Source organism: Pipistrellus kuhlii, unplaced genomic scaffold, assembly GCF_014108245.1.
Source record: "Pipistrellus kuhlii isolate mPipKuh1 unplaced genomic scaffold, mPipKuh1.p scaffold_m20_p_4, whole genome shotgun sequence".
Taxonomy (NCBI): Eukaryota; Metazoa; Chordata; class Mammalia; order Chiroptera; family Vespertilionidae; genus Pipistrellus; species Pipistrellus kuhlii.
In genome coordinates this window covers 18,240,625-18,261,908 of record NW_023425540.1, presented here as the reverse complement: position 1 = coordinate 18,261,908, position 21,284 = coordinate 18,240,625, and the positions used below count along the sequence as shown (strand labels likewise).

General features: G+C 37.4%; 1 long non-coding RNA gene across 1 annotated transcript; it reads right to left on the bottom strand.

Annotated features, from left to right (window-relative positions):
* Nucleotides 1-975: 975 nt before the first annotated feature.
* LOC118703520 lies at nucleotides 976-17,932 on the bottom strand. Its single transcript, XR_004983064.1, has 3 exons — nucleotides 17,822-17,932; nucleotides 2,025-2,027; nucleotides 976-987 (listed from the first exon to the last, which is right to left on the bottom strand). It is a non-coding gene; the product is annotated as an uncharacterized LOC118703520 (long non-coding RNA).
* Nucleotides 17,933-21,284: the final 3,352 nt, after the last annotated feature.

Here is a 21,284-nt window from a genome sequence, read left to right as displayed (position 1 = left end):
GCCAAAGACTTCGCAAGAACTGGCAAGACCTCTTTATTGTCTGTTCCCCATTCCCTCTGTAAATTCATCTCTGTCCCAGGATTTACAACCCTTCAGCTATTTTGGTTTCTAACTGATGGTATAGCATCCTGCCATGCCCATGCTTTGGGTGAGGACCTTGCATTTTAATGTTGATTCTGCATGGAAAGATATATATATATATGAGGGAATATGCAAATTGACCATCACACCATCACAAAGATGGCAGTGCCCATAGCTCACCAAGGGGTAGCAAGTGTGCGGTGCAGCTGGACGTAGGGCCAGCCCAAGGTGCAAGCAAGCCTCGGATGGTGGCTGCCCAGCTGCCCAGGGCTGTCTGAGGCTCAGGTCACCAGGGCTTGCACTGGCAACAGTAGCAGCAGCAGAGGTGTGATGGGGGCATCGCCTTCCCCTGATCACCAGGTCATCTCCCACCCCTGAGGCCTCCCGAACTGTGAGAGGGCAGGCCAGGCTGAATGACCCCCCTTCCAGCAGTGAATTTTCATGAACTGGGCCTCTAGTATATATATATGCATATAAATATATGTATATATATATATTTACACATATGTTTATATAAATATATATATTTACATATATATATATATATATATATATATATATATATTTACATATATATATATATATATCTGCAAGGATAAATTCACCCTCATTTTCTTCAGGGTTTTACCCAAACATGACCCCTCTGGAAGACTTTCCCTGACATCTCTCTTTAAAATGGAAATTCTTTAACATTACCTTTGCCATTTTCCAGTTTTGATATTTCCTAAACACTCTGTATATATCTTACTTTCCCCATCTGTTTATTATTGGTAGCCTCCCAAGGAAATCAAGCTTTTTAAAGATTGAGTTTGCTTGTTTTGTTTCTGTTACTTTTTTTATTGTGTTTACTAGAGTCCCAGTGCACAAAATTTGTGCCCAGATAGGGTCCGTACCAGAGGCTGGCTGCTGGCAGGGGCCTCCCTTCCCTGTTGGTTGCTGGCCAGGCCTTCCTTCATTCCATGGTGCTCCTTGGTGGCTAATGCAAATCATAAAAAAGCGATTGAGGTGAATCTGATAATGTCAAAACTAACAGAGGTTTAGAATGGTGTCCCATTCTCCTGGTCGAACTCCTAAGGGGACACTTTGAATATTAGTCTTTTACATATATAGATTTGACCTTCCAATGTAAGCTCTGTGCTAGCGAGAACACTGATTTGTTTAGCTTCTTGTCCTCTCAACTCACATGTATTAGTTCAAAACTTGAATAAATGTGGGGATTCTGTTAATTTCTAGATGGTGACTAGTCCTGGAGATTCTAGGTGACTCAATCACTTCTTTGGTTTTCTTTCCCCATCAGTATTGTGGGCTAAGGATGAGAGGCAAGAGCATTTACAGACACGCTCTAGGAAGCAGCTGCCCTGAACTGACAGCTCTGACTGTCCTTGAGTTGATGGCTGATGAAGGAGGCTCCTTCCTGAGTTAAACTGCTTTGCTGCATGCTGGCAGATATATTCACTTTCAACCTTTAAATATTAAGTCAAATGCTGATAGTTCTAAATGTCTTGCATATTTGCTGGCAGCTAGACCTTGATGATAAGATGAACCTAAAAAGAGCTTTCCATAAACCTTCAAAAGTTGAAACAAACTGTCCAGAGCTAGTCACTTAGCTAAATTGATTGCTGCTTTATAGGATTTGTATATTTTGCCTGGGCCTTTCTGTCAACATTCTTTTTGTCTGATATGAATACTGACTGGTACAGGCCCCACTTACAAAACTGGCAATGAAAGGAGGAAAATAACCCCTGCTTTTGCCCATAAATGTGGTAATTTATAACTGATATATTCAGAGTTGGCTGCTTAGAGTAACCCTAAAGAATATATAAAGGTCAGAAAAGTACAGCTTTGACAAGAATATGTCCTTTCCTTACCATGCACCTAGAGTAATAGTTGGATCTATATGATGTTAAATGCAGTGTTAATGTGCTTCTTCGTTGTTAGAAAACTTCCTTTATTCCAAGGGCAGATTTTGAGAAGAAACAGCTCCCAATCACATGTTATGTCTTATGCAAGTTTTTAAAAAAATGTTTTATTTATTTTTATTTTTTTATCTTAATTGATTCATAAATAAGGCTTGCTCATTTTAGACAAAAATGAAAATTTTGATTTTTAATACTATATTGAAGTTGCCATCAGAATATGTGAAAACTGTCCCAAGTTGCAACATGCTACAATATGATTCTTTTCTTTTCTTTTTTTAAGGAAGTATTTTCTAATGTTCAGTGAATAGTCAATCAATCCCTAATCGTTTACTGAGTTTATATTTTGTCTTAGATATGGGGTGGGATGTAGAGGTGGATAAAAAACAGGATTATAATGATTATTCTATGATTATACTACTTTTATGCAGAATGATCAGTGAGCACACATGAAAACCTTTTTCTTTGCTAAATTTTATATTTTTATCAAAGTTATAAATTTATATTAACTGCATATTTTAAATTCTGGCCTTGATTTTATTCTGATTATATTGATTTACAGTGATTGCAAGGAAGTACTGAGATCATCTTACTGACAAAGGATTTTGAAGTTTGCAATTAAATCAAAATTAAGTAATCAAGTAATTATTCTTTTCAAAACATATTGAGGGTAATTAAGAAAATAGAACATTTATTTACTGACATTCTGCAATGTCTCTATATACTTATATGTTACTTAATTTCAGTATAAAGTAACCTCTACAAAGGAAAGTCCAGTTAAAGAAAATGAAGTGTTTCTGAAGATATTGAATTTTATGGTTATGAATAAACATTCGATTAAACTATTGTAGTGTTCAGGCATTACTTAGATGTCTATTCTATATTTTTTTTAAAAAAAGGCTAATATGCAAATTGACTGAACAGCAGAACAACTGGTTGCTATGACAAGAACTGACCATCAGGATGCAAACACTTAATGCAGGAGCTGGCCCTGGTGGTCCATGAACTCCCAAAGATGGGGTGCTGCTCAGCCAGAAGCCCTGAATTGGGCTCATGGCTGGCAGGTGCAGTGGCCTCTCCCACCTCCACAGCAGTGCTAAGGATGTTTGACTGCCAGCCTAGGCCTGCTTCCCACAGGAAACCTGCCTAAGCTATCAGACATTCCCCCGAGGGCTCCTGGATAGCTAGAGGGACCCCCACCCAAGTGCACAAATGTTGTGCACTCTAGTATAGTATATTCTTTTAATTACTCTATGATTCTATAAAATGGCCAGTACTAGTTAATAGACCATTTATTTAATAAGTTAGATGATTATCAGTTATTGTTTTAGTATGCTCTATAGGATTGTTCAATAATATATTAAAACAGTAAAATTTAAAAATAACTGAAAATATGAAAATTGGTAAGATTATATAAAATAATGATATGAATTTCCTAATACTTAAATAGTTATACACATTAACTTGTTATTTTTAATTTGAAATGGCAGAAGCAAAGAAAGGGTAACTCTAAGTACCCTCTTGCACACTTTAGCAAGATATAAATTAGACCCTCTTCTCTGAAAGAATATAAATTATGTGTGAGCATCCTAAATTTTGAAAAAGAAATGTAGTCATAAATTATTTAGCTTAAAATATCTGGCATTATATACCAGACACATGATCTATATTAATGAAGTTATAGATTTTAAACTGAACTATTTTCACTGGATTAAACTTGTGGTTTAGACTTAAGATTTAAATATTCAAAGGATTAAATCCTCATTCATGCCTATTAAACATGATTTTAACATCTTCAAATAACAGATAAAAAACAATGACACTCATATTATTAAATGAGCCCATTGGTAAATTTAAAAACCCTCACAAAATGCCCTAGTGGTTCCAATGTGCAAGATCTGACTTGTACGAAAATAAAGCTTTAGAGATTCAAATGGCAAATTTCTAGAAAGTATAAATCCTATTGAAGAGACCAGTAAGTCTCCATAACTGGCCTGGCTGTCGTGGTTCTGTGGTTGAGTACTGACCCATGAAACAAGACATCACAGGTTCAATTTCTGGTCAGGGCACATGCCTGGGTTTTGTCTCTCTCTCTCTCTCTCTCTCTCTCTCTCTCTCTCTCTCGCTCTCGCTCTCGCTCTCGCTCTCGCGCTCTCGCTCTCTCGCTCTCTCTCCCGCTCTCCCTTTTTCTCTCAAATCAATTTAAACATTTATGAAAAAATAGATGGTTTTTTGAGGACTGGGAAAAGTCCCCCATCTTGTCAATATACCAACATATGAATTAATGTATTTTCTTTTCATCAGTCCTGTCTCACAAGTTTGGCTTTTGTTTCAGCAGATAGCCAAACCTGGGTTCAGTTACAAAATTAGATCAGGCATCTATTTTAATATTCATAAATCACCATCCAGTCAGTGAATCAGAAAATATTTTGGGTCTTCCTAGGTATTTCCCTTAGCTTGAAATTTACCAAAGTTCTCAAAATATGTAGTTATTTATGTCTTCCTAGTTCTAGAAAATATCCAAACTCTTGCTCAGAAATACTAGAGAGAAGATATTTGTCCTGTTATCATTGTTACCACTCAGATGTATCCAGGACTGCTGGCTCCCAACTGCTCACCTGCCTGCCTTCCTGATTGCCCCTAACTGCTTCTGCCTGCCAGCCTGATTGATGCCTAACTGCTCCCCTGCCAGCCTGTTTGCTCCTAACTGCCCTCCCCTGGAGGCCTGGTCCCCCCCCAACTGCTCTCCTCTGTAGGCCTGGGTCCCCTCCAACTGCCCTTCCCTGCAGGCCCAGTCGCCTCCAACTTCCCTCCTTTGCTGGCCTGGTCACCCCTAACTGCCCTTCCGTGCAGGCTTGATTTCCCCCAACTGCCTTCCCTTGCAGGCCTGGTCTCTCCCAACTGCTCTCCCCAGCTGGCCATCTTGTGTCTACACAAGGGCTTATGTGTTGAAGTGATTGTCAATCTGCATATTACTTTTTATTAGATAGGACTCTGAGTCTGAAGTAACTGAGATCTGAGGAATTCAACTAACTTTGGCTGAAGAGCCTGATCTCTTTGCAGCTGGAGCATCATTTTTTCTGCCAGACCAACCAAAAGGGTTTTAATTTACATAATTATTGTAGACCTTAGGGTGCTGTTCATTTATGCAAGTCCTAGATACTCTATGATCAAGTAGGGGATGAAAAATGCTCTCTTGCAGCACTACTGTTAATTATACAAATTGCATCTTGCACCTGATGGTTGATTAATATTATTTGGTCTTAACACCCAAGGATCTCATCATGCCCATGGAAATAAGAGACCCCATTTTAACTGCAAAATCTCTTTGTAGCAAAATCCTAGTTAACAGAGAACAATCTCTACAATACTTTTGAAAGCTACTGCTGTGCCATTATCCATGTATTTCACAATACCCAGGTTAGAAAGCATTTTTTACCCTCTCTTAAGCCATGTAAGGAACAGTTTGAATGAATTACTGATAAAACCACTTTAATTTCCTTAATTAAATGAATATTTTTATAGACAAATTATTAAAGAGTTTTAGGTATCTCAGAGTCTTCATCAAGTCCAGATTTTAATTAGGTAACCGAGCAACAAAGCAAAGCCATTATCATGCACAGAGGTTCATACAGCAATTCTAAACTTTATGAGAAAGATGATCATATTAATACATGTTTAGTACAATTTTAAATTTTGTTTCAAAATTTATTTCCATGTGTGTTTTCTGATTTCGCTAATGGAAATCCCAAAATCGTTGCAGTTTTCCTGCTTAATCATCTCTTCTAGTATTTGAGTTTGTAATTGTCTCCCTGGGGCATGTTGAACTCTGCTTCTAATTTAGATCAGGAGATAATTAGAAGTGGTGGAGGATGGGAGTAATAAGAATAGTTTTCCCTTATAAGGTAAGTTTCAGATGAACTTGCTATTGGATTTTAAGCAAAAGCACAAAGGGCCTTCTTGGTCTTGGAAGGAAGGGGTGCTTTTGCAAAAAAATCAAGATGTTTGGGAGTTTGTGGGCACACATCCATCTGGATCCTCTCTCATTTCCTATCCTCCATGTTCAGAATCTTACTTGTTCTCAATCCGTTCATTAGCTTTCATGCTGTGGTAGGAATGAGTCCGGTTATACAACCAACTTTTAAATTTTATAATTGTTAGGATCAAACTTTTAAGTTTAGTCCTCTGCCTTAGGTCTATGGCTGTAGAAGATACAAAATTATTTCATCAGTCATAAAATCCCGTGGTTTCCTCTCTGGGCCTTGAGCCAGAATTTAAGGCTTTGAGCTTGTTACTCGTTTTCTTCAAGCTGTCAGTACAGTTTGATACAATCAATTTACCTTCACAGTTCACACGTTCCTCATGCCATTTACATTGTTCTCTCAGAACAGCCACCCAACCCCACCACGCTTTGTGCTCAGTGTGCATTTTACTCTAGGTTACCATACGTCTTAATTAATGAGCTGTTTTGCTACAGGCCATGTTATGATAAAATTTTATTTTTAACTTTAGTTGGATGTTTGTGTGCCTTCAGCTCTACCAGGACTGATAATAATGTCAACATTTCTTCTATTGTCCTAAGGATTCCAGTGCTTGCCTGCAACCATTTCTACCAATTTCTGTCATTTCAGATTTTTAAAAAATATATATATTTTATTGATTTTCTACAGAGAGGAAGGGAGAGGGATAGAGAACTAGAAACATCAATGAGAGAGAAACATCGACCAGCTGCCTCCTGCACACCCCCCACTGGGGATGTGCCCGCAACCAATGTACATGCCTTGACTGGAATCGAACCTGGGACCCTTCAGTCCACAGACCGACACTCTATCCACTGAGCCAAACTGGTTTCGGCTGTCATTTCAGATTTTGATGCATCAAGTGTGTGAGGCCAAATTCAGTAGCGGGTTTTCTAACTGCAAAGGTGGCTAAGAAATCTATGCTTTGGGATTATTCCTTGGGATTCAGGAATTATAAAAGTAGGTCATTCAATAAATTGGAAAGATATTTAAAATAAAACTGTGAGCAGAAATAATGACAAATATGTAATTCAGTGATTCTTATCTTTCTTTTGGGCATGCATTTTTTTTTCCATTTTTTTTTTCATTTTGGTTCTCATTGCATGATTTTTCTTATTAATTTGTGAAAGTACTCTGTCCCTTAGAGCAGTGTTTCCCAAAGTTTTGACATAGGTGTACCCCTTCTATAATTTTTGTAACACTGAGTACCCCTCGTACTCATGAGAATGTAGAATTAGGCGCAGCTAAGCACGGTGCAGTGCATATTCCCACCAAACTCCAGTACAACACTTACACCCACCAAACTCTTCCTGTACGCCTGGGGGTACGTGTACCACACTTTGGGAAACCCTGCCATAAAGGTTTTAAATCCTTTATCATATATGTTGCATGTATTTTTTCCTAACATCTATAGTAACCTTTAAAAGTCTTTAAAGACTTTTGAAAATGTCATCTATCATTGTGGTATGAGATTTTTATAATTACTTTTTAATTTATTTTGATTTACATTTCTGTACATTGCTGTATTTTGTTTTCTCCAAATGTAGCTTAATAGTACCAAAACCATCTTTTTCTGGTATGAAATTAATGTATATTTGGAAATAAAGTTGAAGCTTATACTTATTAACTATTGTTAATGTTTTTGTGTAAACAAAACAAAATCTTAGTAATTATCTTGCTCCTGAATCTCCCATTCTGTGGCCTAAACAAGTTACATGACCAAGATGAATGTTAATGGAGTGATGATGTGGGGATGTCATTACTTCCACCAGGAGGATTTTCTCCTTAGAAGTACATGGTAGAGTACTGACATGTGATTCTAACAGAAAGAGCAAACGATGACTTAAAAATGGTTATTTAATATTTGTTTGAAATCTCTTCCATTAATTTATGATTAGCTATTTTTGTTCTTTTATTATATTTTTATTTCAGGATCTGAAAATACATATATATTATGCATTTTATGATATATATTATGATATATGTCATGTATATGAAAAATACATATATTTATGCATATTATATATATAATATATATATATATATATATTATATATATATATATAATATGCATAAATATGCTAAGTGTCCCTCCGACTAGTCAGTATGACATGCATTGACCACCAGTGGGTAGACGCTCAACACATGATATGCACTGGCCATTTGCACCGTGGACCTGGTGCCAACAGAGTAACACTCCGCTTCCCCCAAGTGGGACATAGGCCCCTCCACCACCCTAGAGTGATACCCCACCAAATCACAGCCGACACTGCCAAGACCCATGATACAAAATGCAACCCACAGACTAGCCCAGCCCAGAAACGGTCACTGTGGGTGCTGGATAATGACATCAGGTAGCAACACCCAGCTTTCTCACCCTAGCAATTAGCCTCCTTGGAGTTTCTTTAGCCCAGAAACACAATTTGCTTTATAGCCAAGTACAAATATTTTACACTTTAATCAAATGTCTGTGAAGCATTTTCCCATGCCACATCTCATTTGATCCTCACAGAAGTCCTGGAGTAGGTAGATAGGAAACTCAGTGGAATACTATTTTCTTTTCATTAGCCAGAAAATAGAGATTTAAAAAGCTTAGAAACTTGACCTGACTGAAAAGAAGTAAGAAATGGTGGACCTTGAAAATGACTTCAGCTTTTCTCACTGAACAGAATATAGTCAAACACACTGCAGTTAAGTATTTTACCCTTTGTTCTCCCTGGATGAGCTATGATAATCTGCTTTGTGTTTATATTTACTGCTGTGTTACTGACAATTACCTGAAAGAGAAGTGTGGGTTGGAAAAAGTTAAACTAAATCAGAAAGCAGATCTAAATAAGCAAGTTTATTCTATATATATAAAAGGCTAAGTTGACTCATGCATGCACAAATACATAGAAAGCTCTCACTGGGGCCAATCACATGGATGTGTTTTGATCTGTCATTGTTGTTCATGAATTTGGTTGATACTTCTATTATAGAGAAAAGGCAAATAGTGATATTAAAATATTGCTTCTAATTAATTTATTTTCAATGTGCATAAATCTGTGCAATGGGCCACTAGTTAAACAAGATTTTCCCTTTTACATTGATCCTATGAGTCATTTGGAATTTATCTTGACATTGCTAGACTATAAGGATCAAATTTTGTCTCAAATTCTCAACTAAATTTGTAAGCAAATTAGGCTGAATATATTCATTTTTCCATGTTTTAAAAATTGTGTTGACTTTTTTTATTTGGGGAAGTACTATGATTATTGAAAAATAAAAATCACATAATCCAAGATCTCTCAAGTATCAGAAATACCAGGAATGATAATTTATTGTCATTATTGCCTTTATTTATTTATTTATTATTATTTTTTTAAATATATTTTATTGATTTTTTACAGAGAGGAATTGAGAGAGACAGAGAGCTAGAAATGTCAATGAGAGAGAAACATCGACCGGCTGCCTCCCGCACACCCCCCACCGAGGATGTGCCCGCAACCAATTTACATGCCCTTGACCAGAATCGAACCCGGGACCCTTCAGTCCGCAGACCGACGCTCTACTACTGAGCCAAACCAGCTTCGGCCATTATTGCCTTTAAACCAAAAATGAAGACATTCTTTCAAAAAGATATGTTGAGTTAGTGCAAACCATTGAAAACCAAGGTGAAAATAATATTAGATGCTTAGGAAGACTCAGGATAAATACTCTAAAAATTATATATGGCATTACTGTTTCTGATAAAAAGTGACTCTTTTAAAAAAAGAGAGAAGGATAGAGAGATAGAAATATTGATGAGAGAGGACCATTGATTGGCTTTCTCCTGCACACCACCTACTGGGGACTGAGCCTGGCCCTGGTTCATGGGTTGACACTCTTGGTTCATGGATTGACACAACTACTGAACCACACTAGTCAGGCAATGGAAGGTGACTTTATGAACTCCTCTGAACCAAGCATTCTTGCCTCTTACCTTCACCAACATCCCTCAAGTGCTAATTTTTCCAGCAAATCTCTTGGCCAATTATTACAGAATAGAAATTATTAAGCCTTATCAATCACACACTTTAGTGTAAAGGAGCTTTGTCATATTTTCTTCAGTTTCAGTTCAGTATGTTGCAGGATGAAGACTTGGATGCTTGAGTGTATAGAGTATGTTTCAGGGAATTTGGTGTGAGATTGAGTCTGAAGTGTTGAGGTTTTGGATCTGCTAATGCCAGTATTAACCTTTGGGGAAATAATTTGCTCTATGATGACTCATTCCTTGCATTTATATAATTATTGATTTGGATTAGATGAGCTCTAAGGTCATTTTAAACTTCAAGCTTTATGAAAATAGCTTAGGAATGAGAAAACAGAATGATATTCATAAAAAACTTGGCTTACATTCTAAGTTTGCATATGAATTAATTAGCAAACAAACATATGCTAATGCCTACTCTTTTTCAGGACTTTAGCCAGATCATAATTTCAGTCTTCATTCCTCTTTAAACTTACACATTTTTGTTGTACGATTGGTTTTCATACTTAATTTAAGTTTTTGTCTGAATATACGTAATTCTAGGTGATGTTAGAATTCTCTGGATTTTGATTGGGAATAATTTTTCTCCCACTCCCCCATTGATCATTTGATAATATGTGAATAAATTTTTGTTTGTCACAGGTTTACATGGGGCATTACTGACATTGAATGGAGAGTGGCCCGGCTGCTGAACATTCTACCTTTAACAGGATGGTCTTCCCAACAAAGAATTAGTCAGTCTAAAATGCCAATAATGCTATTCTTAAAAATGTCTGATACAACTTGATGAATCTGCAGGAAGTCAAATTTGCCCTTTTTATAATAACCATGCACAAATTTTTGACTGAAGGGGTATGTTATTAAATGATAGGATATTAAATTTAATCAAATCATAATAATGAGATTTTTTTCCTAAATATATTTTTTTATTGATTACAGAGAGGAAGAGAGAGGGAGAGATAGAAACATCAATTATGATTTAAAAAAAAATCATTGATTGTGTGCCTTCTGCACAACCCCCTCCCACCACTGGGGATATAGCTCACAACCCAGGCATGTACCCTGATTGAAATTGAGCCATGACTGAACCATGACTTCCCAGCTCTTAGGTCAACACTTCACCACCAAGCAACACCGGTCAGGCTGTTTGTTTCTAAAATCACTCTTTGCTTAGTTTTTTTTTTTTGTAAAAATAAGATCTATTCTGTTCATAATCTACAGGAATGATAGTGCATAGACTCTGAGGACAAGTACTGTCGATAGTAATGCATCAAAGTGGAACTGGCTGACATACATATTGAGAAACACAAGATATGGGCCTTAGTCCAGCCGTCTAATAGATATATGAATTCAATACTTCTGTTTACTTGGGATCAATAAAAGCATTTGAATGCCTACCAAAAGATTATGGAGAATACATATAATTTTGTTTTACATCTAACTTCTCACAGAAGAGGACAATTGCTTGCACAATACTTTTAAAAAAATGGAAAATATTAGTTATGTTCAGATTTTTCAGAATAATTGCAATCTAATGATAGCTCCTACTTTTACATATAAAGGCACCGTGTTTTATATTTGTTTATTTTGTTCTTTATTTTTTTGTTTTCCAGATTTAAGAACTCTCTAAGTGTCGAACCCATATTTAGTGTTCTCTAAAAATGCAAAAAAATTCTTGAAAACAATATACTAACCATAATCCAAATGTACTGCTTAAAAACCAGATTTCTGATTCTCATTACCTTTGGAAACAAAAAAATAAAATAAAATAAACTATTAATGACTTATATAGTAAACATTTAAATGTTACTTGGTCTTTGCAATATAAAGTTTTATCAGTCTTGCCCTAGCTGGTTGGCTCAGTGGATAGAGCGCCAGCCTGTGGACTGAAGGGTCCCAGGTTTGATTTTGGCCAAGGACATATACCTGGGTTGTGGGCTTGATCCCCAGTAGAGGGCATGCAGGAGGCAGCCTATCAATGATTCTCTCTCATCATTGTTGTTTCTATCTCTCTCTCCTTCTCCTTCCTCTCTGAAATCAATAAAGTAATATATTTTTAAAAAAAATTTAAAGAGTTATCAGTCTAATGGATAGACTTGAAAATAAGAATCCAAACTGGATTCTTGGAAATCAAATAAAAGTTAGCGAAGTCTTTTATATTGTTTAGAACATTATAGTTACCAGAAGAAGCAACATCCATGATAAATATAAAAGGTTTTAAGGAGGCTCCCTAGTCTTAGAAAGCCTTGTTTCATTTGATTTGTTGCTAACAGAACATTGTTCTCCAATGTGCTAAACATTTTTTCTGTTATTGTGACTGCAACAAAGAGCAATACTAGTAAACATTAGTCTCTTGGATTTTTATAGAATATTCAGGGACAGATGATGACCAGTTAAACAATAGATCAAAATAACAAAATCTGTGTGAAATAAATGAATGATGTGACATGAACAAGAATGTCTTTGAGGGTTGGTTTTAGGTGGGACAGTCAGACATTTCTGAGTTGAGCGTTGACAATGTGAAATATGTCAAATGTGAGCAAAGAGCTTTCTATGCAGGAAGTATTTTGTGTCCCCCCACCCCCACCCCAATACGCACACAAAAACAAGGGGAAGGCAGAAATCTTTTGAACTTGATGTATATGTTATATTTTTTGGTTGTGATCATATCTTGAGTATATGCATATGTCCAAATTCATCAAAATGTATATCTTAAATATGTGCAGTTTCAAAAATATATTTGGTATATATATCAATCAAGTTAATCAAAGATGAAAGACAGCACCATTCTAAGTGAATGTTAATGGATTGGGAAGATGGCCACCTTCGTCAGAACTTGTGAATGCTTCCAGATGCTTGATTTCTATAGATGAAATGACATGATGTTTGAAGCCAAAGTCTGCCCATCTTCAACAACTACTGCTCTAGGCATTAGGAAAGCAGAGAAGAACTACATTAAAAAAAAAAAAAAATCCCTATTCTTAGCCCTAACTGGTTTGGATCAGTGGATATAGTTTTGGGCCATGGACTGTAGGGTCCTTAGTTCAATTCCAGTTATTGGCATGTATCTTGGCTGTGGGCTCAGTTCCCAGTAGTGGGCTTGCAACTGATCGATATTTCTCTCATCTATGTTTCTGACTCTCATTCTTTTTCCTTCTTCTCTCTCTATATATATAAATATTATTATAGAGACCATTAGTCTAATAGTTGTGCCTGGTTCTCTGTTTACCTTATCTGGAAAATAAAATGAATGGAGTTCCTGACTATGACAAGTTTCTGAAAGACCCTGAAAAGAAACTATGGTTGGATTGACCCCTAACCCATTTAATAGGCTCTAACATGTCATATTGAGTGCTTTGCCAAGTACTTGTCAATCATTTATTATTTAAAATTTAAAATCTGGATATACACATTTTCAACTACAGTCAGACCAGGAAGTAAAGTTTGATGATTCTTACTTTTCTGTTTCAAATTAATATTGTCTAAATTTTGTTACCATATGATCAGGAGGAAGTGTGGCTACCATTTAAAGGGTTCAAGCTCTAGTTTTTATTTGACAGCTAGTGGCCGAGTGCACAGATTCATGCACATTGAAAGGAAATGAATTAGAAGAAATATTTGAATATCGTATTTGCCCTTTCTCTATAATAGAAGTGTCAACCAAATTCACAATCAACAATGACAGATTGAAACACATGCTGCGTTGATTGGCCACAGTGAGAGCTTTCTATGTATCACACATACATGAGTCCACTTAGAGATGTATATATTGAGATATATATATATATATATATATATATATATATATATATATATATATAAACTTGCCTAATTATATCTACTTTCTGATTTAGCTAAACTTTTCCCAGCCCAATGAAGCACCCCAACTTCTCTTTCAGGTAATTGACAGTAACACAGCAGTAAATATGAACATGAAGCAGATTATTATTATAGATCACACAGGGAGAACAACGGGTGAAATATTTAACTGCAGCAGTGTTTGACTATATTCTGCACAGTGAGAAAAGTTGGAGTAATTTCTTGATTATTTTTAGTTGGGTCAAGTTCTTAAGCTTTCTAAATCTTGGTTTTCTGGCTCATGAAATGGAAATAGGATTCCACTGAGTATCCTATCTACCTACTCCAGGATTTCTGTGAGGAACAAATGAGATGAGGCATAGGAAAATGCTTCACTGACATTTGGTTAAAGTATAAAATTTTGATCCTGGCTATGAAGCAAGTCATTTTCCTGGGCTGAAGAAACTCCAAGGAGGCTAGTCAGTAGGAAGAGGAAGCCTGGCATTGCTACATGACGCCATTACCCAGTGCCCACATCCACCTTTTCTGGCCTGGCCTGGGCTGTGGATCACATTTTGCACCATGGGATCTTAGCAGTGTAGGCTGCAATTTGGTGGGGTGTTACTCCGGGGTTATGGTGGGGTCTATGTCCCACTTGGGGGAAGTTGAGTTTTGCTTTGTGGGTGCTAGGTCCCTGGTGCCATTTATTTGTAAATGGCCAGTGCACATCATGGCAGCTCCTGCATTGAGCATCTGCTCCTTGGTGGTCAGATAGATGCTTAGCATATTAGCCTTTTATATATGCTGTATTTTTCTATTTCTCTATGGTTTTAGAAAGAGAGTATATTGCATGTTGTATTATGCAAGGTCCAATTATTTAAACATGCCTTCCATTTATAGTTATTTATATTCTCCTAATCCATTTTGCATTTTCATTGCAGTGATGTGCTCTATCCTTAGATCTCACAGAATTAGTCCTATCATTAGTAAGTAATTAATTTTTAACACTTTCGGATCCACCGTGTTTGTGTTGTAGCTTTTAGCAACATTGACCATACAATAGAACCAGAAAACTCCCTTCTCAAAAGTATTATAAGACTATCTTTCTTAGGCATCTAATCTGACTTTAGTCATATCTCCTTGACTCCGTATTTTTACCTATAAAACAATGTTCACGTTGCTATTTATGTATCTCTCCAAACAGATAATTCTTCAGATTCAAGATTGTATTTGCCATTTTTCTATTGCACAAATGCTTTAGTCAACAAACATCCATTTACTGAATATTTTAACCCAGATGTTTTCAGCAGAGTTGGGAAAACAACAGAAAACCAGGTCAATAAGTCTTTCTGCTGGAGGTCTGTCTTTCTATTCAAAACACAGTGAAAATATGTCACTTCTACTGTGTATTGTATCATCATAAGAGACTAGTTCTTTAATGGTCCAATAAATTATTCACCTCAAAAATAGTTTATTTAAAGCTTGAGACAATATCCAGGATGTTCTATGTAGCCACACTGTTCCAGTCATAGTGAGAGTGTCTTCACCAGCTGCCAAGACATTCTTTCATTTTTATTGTAAGTAAAAAAATATAATTTTCTTTTAATTTATTTTTTTTTTTGTCATCAGTAAAGAGAATGCTTGCAAGCCAAACAATGGAGCAAAGAACACAATGAAAATGATGAACAAAATTTTGGAAGCTACTATACAGAAAAGAAAGAGAATACATAGAAAATAAAGATGATTTAATCTTTTTGCCAGGAAGCCTATAAAAAGCAAATCATACTGCTGTGAAAATGAGTCTTATTTGACCACCCAGTTATTTATTCTTGTTTACAGACATATTACCAGCAGAAAGCACAAACACTTTTTCTCCTGAGTTTGTTTTTTAAGGTATTTTACTAACTCCAGCTGTCGCCGAACAAAACATGAAATAATAACAGTTCAGTGCTGATATCACTCTTCATCTCCCTTCTCTCCTGCTGATTTGCATTTCAATTAGCTTTCAGTTTCAAGAAATAAATACCTCCAGTAAGGGTAGAAGAGAAACCATTACACTGCACTGTTTCAGCATTTTTTCTGTGTGGGAGTGCTCCAGGATTATCCTAGATGAATACTGTGATATCACAACCAGTTATTTGCAGTTTGTCTCAGGAAGAGAAGATGTGAGTTTCATCTCTTGGAGGGGCATATCCTCATGCTTTGCAAATAGGGCACTGCACACTCCTGATAAAGAAATCCAATTATCCTTTAAAAAAGATTCAAAAGCATAATAGCAACATTCCATCTGAGGCTTTCATTATCACATACATTTCTTGATGGATTAAAAAAACAACCCTACATTCCCAGAGTTCAATGTGTATCATACCAATTTCACTATATTGATTACCTAGGACCACACCAATACATTTGAACGAGTGAGAAAATAACTTTTCGAATTGCTGTAAGAAATATGTGTGTAAATTTACAGGATATATATTTTCTTCAGAATTTGACTTCAGAATTTCTAAGGACCACTGTGTTCAGAAACCTATTTTTTAATTCCAAAAGCATAGAACAAATATATATAAAACAAACAAAATTATTAATTATTGTGGTTCATAAGTTGTCTGAGCACTACTTCGTGTTAATAAAATGACAAACTTTAGTTTATTCAACAGTCATTAATTGAAAGACACTTTCTATATTCAATGATGGCAAAATGTGAAAAAAAAATGTGTTTTTTCATCAATGAGATAAGATTAAAAGAAATGGGGTTTACAACCAAAAAACAGTTAAAACTTTTAAAAAGGTTTCCTTTTGGAAAACTGTATTGCAGTTGTAACCACATTAATTGTGGCACTTATTATAATTTAAGAAGCTATTCTTCCAGTGGACCCCTTGTTCTTTTTCTATATATACTCATAGGACCACAAGAAACTGATAGTCTTTTATAAAATTAATTTGTTTACATATTATTGTATTAGTTATATATTAATATATAAAGTCATTACAAAATTTAGGTGCTTAAAACAACATGTAGCCCTAGCTGTTTTGGCTCAGTGGATAGAGTGTTGGCTTGTGGATTGAAGTGTCCTAGGTTCAATTCTGGTCAAGGGCATATGCTTGGGTTGAAGACTTGATCCCCAGTAGTGGGGGGGGGGGGGGGTAAGGGGGTGTTTTAGGAGACAGCTAATGATTTTCTACCTCTCTCTCTCCCTCTTCCTTCCTCCCTCTGAAATCAATAAAAAAAAAAAATAAACAAAAACACATGTATTGTCATACAATGGCTGTGGGTTATGAATTCAGACATGACTTACCTGCTTTAGAATCTCCCACAGGTTACAATCAAGAGATAAGTGGAACTGGAATAGATGTTTGTTGGCAGAATTCAGTTCCTTGTGGGTTACTGGACTGAGAATCTTAACTTCTTGATTGCTCTTGGCCATGGGTCAGTCCCTTTCCACTTGACCCTTTTCAACATGGCAACTTGTTCATGTAATTCTGCACTCAGAGAAGGCAGGTGTCTCTAGTAAAATGTCATTTACAATCTTTCTAATTCATTAATAAATCTTACCCTTAACCTTTTCTGTACTTTGGTGGTTAGAAACGAGTCACTAGTCCAGCCCACATTCAAGACGAATGGATTAATGTGGGAGTAAATGCCAGGAAAAAGCCATCATTGGGGAACATTTAGTTGTATACTTACCACAATCTACATTATAAAAGACCATCTACTTTATAAAAGGCCAGGGTTCATAATGACTGAACAGAGGACTGAACACCAGGAAGTGCATGGAGCACCTCTAGGTCTCTCCCTCTCCCCTCCCCACCTCCAGGCTCCCATCACTGGATGGCCAATGGGAAACCAAGGGGATCCAGGCTGGGTGGCAGAGGAGCAGGACTGGGGATTGGTGAGCAGGCACAAGCCTCCCCCCAGCCAACAGGCTCAAATGGATTCTCAGTTCATTCTGAAAAGAATGTGGTGCCTCCACTGCGCAGCCTCCTGGGATGTAGACTCACCTCTGTGAGAGGCTCTGGAGCAGAGACTTCAACAAGGACTTTAGCTCCTGCAGCGACCCTCAGCCTTCACTGCTGGGAGGTAGACAGAGAGATCAGCTTTAAAACACCCTCCTCAGGAAAAACCCCCACCTCCATTTTCCATAGCTGCTTCCCTGTCTGCAAGAAACTGGCCAGCTCCTCCCTGCGGGCAGGGCGGAGCCAGAGCCTGAGTTGAGTGGTTCCATGGTGGGGCAGGAGCCAAGCCAGACAGCTAGGTCAGTGCAGTGATGGAGGGAGGGCAAGCAGGGCAGGACTAAGGGGCAGCCCTGGTTCCCTGCACCTCTTCCCACATGCATAGCCCTTCTTGGTGTTATGATAAAAGGAGTTGTGTTTTTCAGGTAAAGGGAAAAAGTATCTGTTGACTTCTGATCTTACTCTCTGAGCTGCCAGTTAATCCTTTTGGATGCATCATATCCAACCTCCAGAGGATCGGAGGGGCAGGTCCAACCTTCGTCCCGTAGTTGAGGAAACTGACCAATAAACACGTGTCTCATGCCTCAGGGTCAACTCCCGAAGAAATCTCCGGGTAGTGACTCAGATTGTTTTCTTTTGTTTTCATATTTAATTCAACCCAGTAATCAAATAATACAATAAAGAATAAAATGAGTTCAGGGGACTCAGCATTGCATCCCCAGGGCCCTTGGTCCCACACAAATTGCAGAGATGAAAGAAAAGGAAAGAGAAACTTGAAAGCTTTCCCAGCTCAGTCACAGAGACATCTCATAGCCACATACTAAGGACAGGACATTAACTGTGGGTGGAAAGGACACAAAAGGAACAGAAGATGGAGCCATTTCCGTTCAGATTCAAACCAAGTTAATGAGGCAGAAGAAACACTGGACACCATGGAGGAATAAGATGAAACGGTACCGTAGGGAGTGTCACAGACCTTGCAGGGACAGCACCTGAGGCTCCGGACATGACAGGAGGAGAGATGGGGGCTGGTGCGAGGAAGTGTATGGGAAGGCCTGGGAGTAGGAACAAGAGGGTGATATGCAGAAGGTGGGCCTCACCAGGTGATGACAAGGGGCAAGCCTGCGGGAGGTGGCCAAGTGCCCCCACCTCTGCTGAGGGGAGCTTGTGTCCGTCGTGGGAGCTGCGGCTGGTGGAGAGGGAGGCGATGGCTCCATGTGGATGAGTTGCCAAAGAGAGCCTCCCTGCAGCCACAGTTTTCCGTGTTTTCAACATGGTGGGAGCGTAGGATTATGCACACGATGTCACAAAAGAAAAAGCATCCTATTCCCACCTTATTCACAGACTTCTACTTCTGGAACCTATATTCCCAATGTGTCCACAAGTACATTTGGAAAAAGAAAAAAAAAATTTGTATGTGATATGATTACATCTTTAGAAAAACCCAAGTGATCATGAGCCAAATACACTGATGAACAAAAATAGACCCAGAGACACAGAGGCAAGAACAGGCTATGGAACCTGAGAGGGAAGGCAGAGGAGGGTGGGTCTGTGGGAAGAGATCAATGATTCGCCTTACGTGCATATATTCATCACCCTGGACACAGACAATGGGATGGTGAGGGCCTGGGGGCAGGGTAGTAGACTGGAAAAGGTTAATGGTGGGAAAGGGGACCTATGTAAACCATTCAACAATACTTAATAAAAAGAGTGAAAAACAAAAATTAAAAAGGAAAAGAAAAGAAAAGCCAAGAATAACTGCCCTGGCCAGGTAGCTCCATTGGTTGGAACTTCTTCCTGTACATAGAAAGGTTTCCGGTTCGAACTCTGGTCGGAGTGCTTGCAGGAAGCCACTGAGCAAGTGGTGCCTGGGGGAGGGAGGCTCCTCAGACCTAAACATAGTCCAGGCCTCGCTCATGATCCAAGGCCCATCCTCTGCTGAGTGAGACTGTACCTCCCAGCTTCCTGTTGAGTCTGGTCTCTGAGTCATAGGGCTGCTTCCCCATGTTCCCCAGAATGCACTGCTCAGTAACCATCTATACTAATAAAAGGGTAATATGCTGATTAGACCAGATGTCCCTTCAGACAAAGTCACAGTGGCAGGGGCTGAGGCAGAGGTGGTTAGGGGTAACCAGGCTGGAAGGGGAGCATTTAGGAGCTAGCAGTCCTGGATTGCGAGAGGGATCCCAGATTGGAGAGGGTGTAAGCCAGGCTGAGGGACATCCTTCCACCCCCATGCATGAATTTCATGCACTGGGGTTCTACTTATTAATAAAAGTCTGAAAAATAGGAGACAGGAATTTAAAAAAAAATAATTTCTAGTGATCTTGTTTTTTCTCTCCTGTAGCTATGTGTTTTTGCTGTTATTAAGTTATGAAAAGTCTATTGTTAGAAGAGCATATGCTAAACAGGAAAGAGAAAGACCTAGAATTCTAGTTTAATCACTTAATAGCTATATTGCATTGAACATACTACTTCTCAGCCTTTAATGATTTATCAAATAGATGAGATTAATGCTTAATATCTACTTGTGGGTATCTTGTGAGGGGAAAATGTGTTACTTTCCAAGAATCTATTGAATGACAACACATATCAGGATTCATTCTACTTCCTAAGGATAAAAAACAACAACTAAGCAATAAATAATCCTTTCCCGGAACAGTAACTAATCTAAGATGTGAAAGAGTATTTAAGCTATATAGAAATATATCTGGCTTATAGGCACTCAGCTAATGTTGGCCCTGCCTCTAGAGGTCTTTTTGTTTCTATTTTCTTTTACTGTGTATTGATTGCTCATCCTTCAGCGACAACAAAGGAGCAATTGTTATACTCTTAGAAGATCAATTAAAGGGCATCATCCCTTTTATTTTCAGCACTCTCACCTGTTAGTTCACATTTCTTTACCTCTTCATCATTTCCCATCATCCATCTCCCCTCCAAAAGTGCAGAAGAACAAGGCACTTAACATTTTGAGAATTTGAACTGAAGAAAATAAAATGCTAAGGATGAGAATATTGCAGGAAATATTTATTAATGTTAGTATGAAGATTTCACCAGAAATAAATTAAATCACTATATAATTTCCATATTCAGGGATCATAATTCCATTTGCTAGAGCTACTTAACATTGCCATTCAGAGGAAATGTAATGTTTTATTCATAGATTTTTTTTTAAAAAATAGAGGCCAAACATTCATATTTATAATATGAAAAACACATTAATATTTAAATATCTAGCTCTAAATTTAATCAAATACAATTAGCATAATGGAAGTAAAAATACAGATGACCCTAGTCAATACAAATTTTAAATGGACTATAAAACTACTGTTTATTGAAATTAAGATTAAAGAATTCAATTTACATTTAAGTACCAATTTAACATCATATTCTATAGCTAATGCATGCATCTTGAGGCTTCTCTGTCTGATTTTTTTCCATTTATATAATTAGAAATCTAATTCACAGTATTTGAAGAATTAGCATTTGTGAAAGTACCTTGCTCAG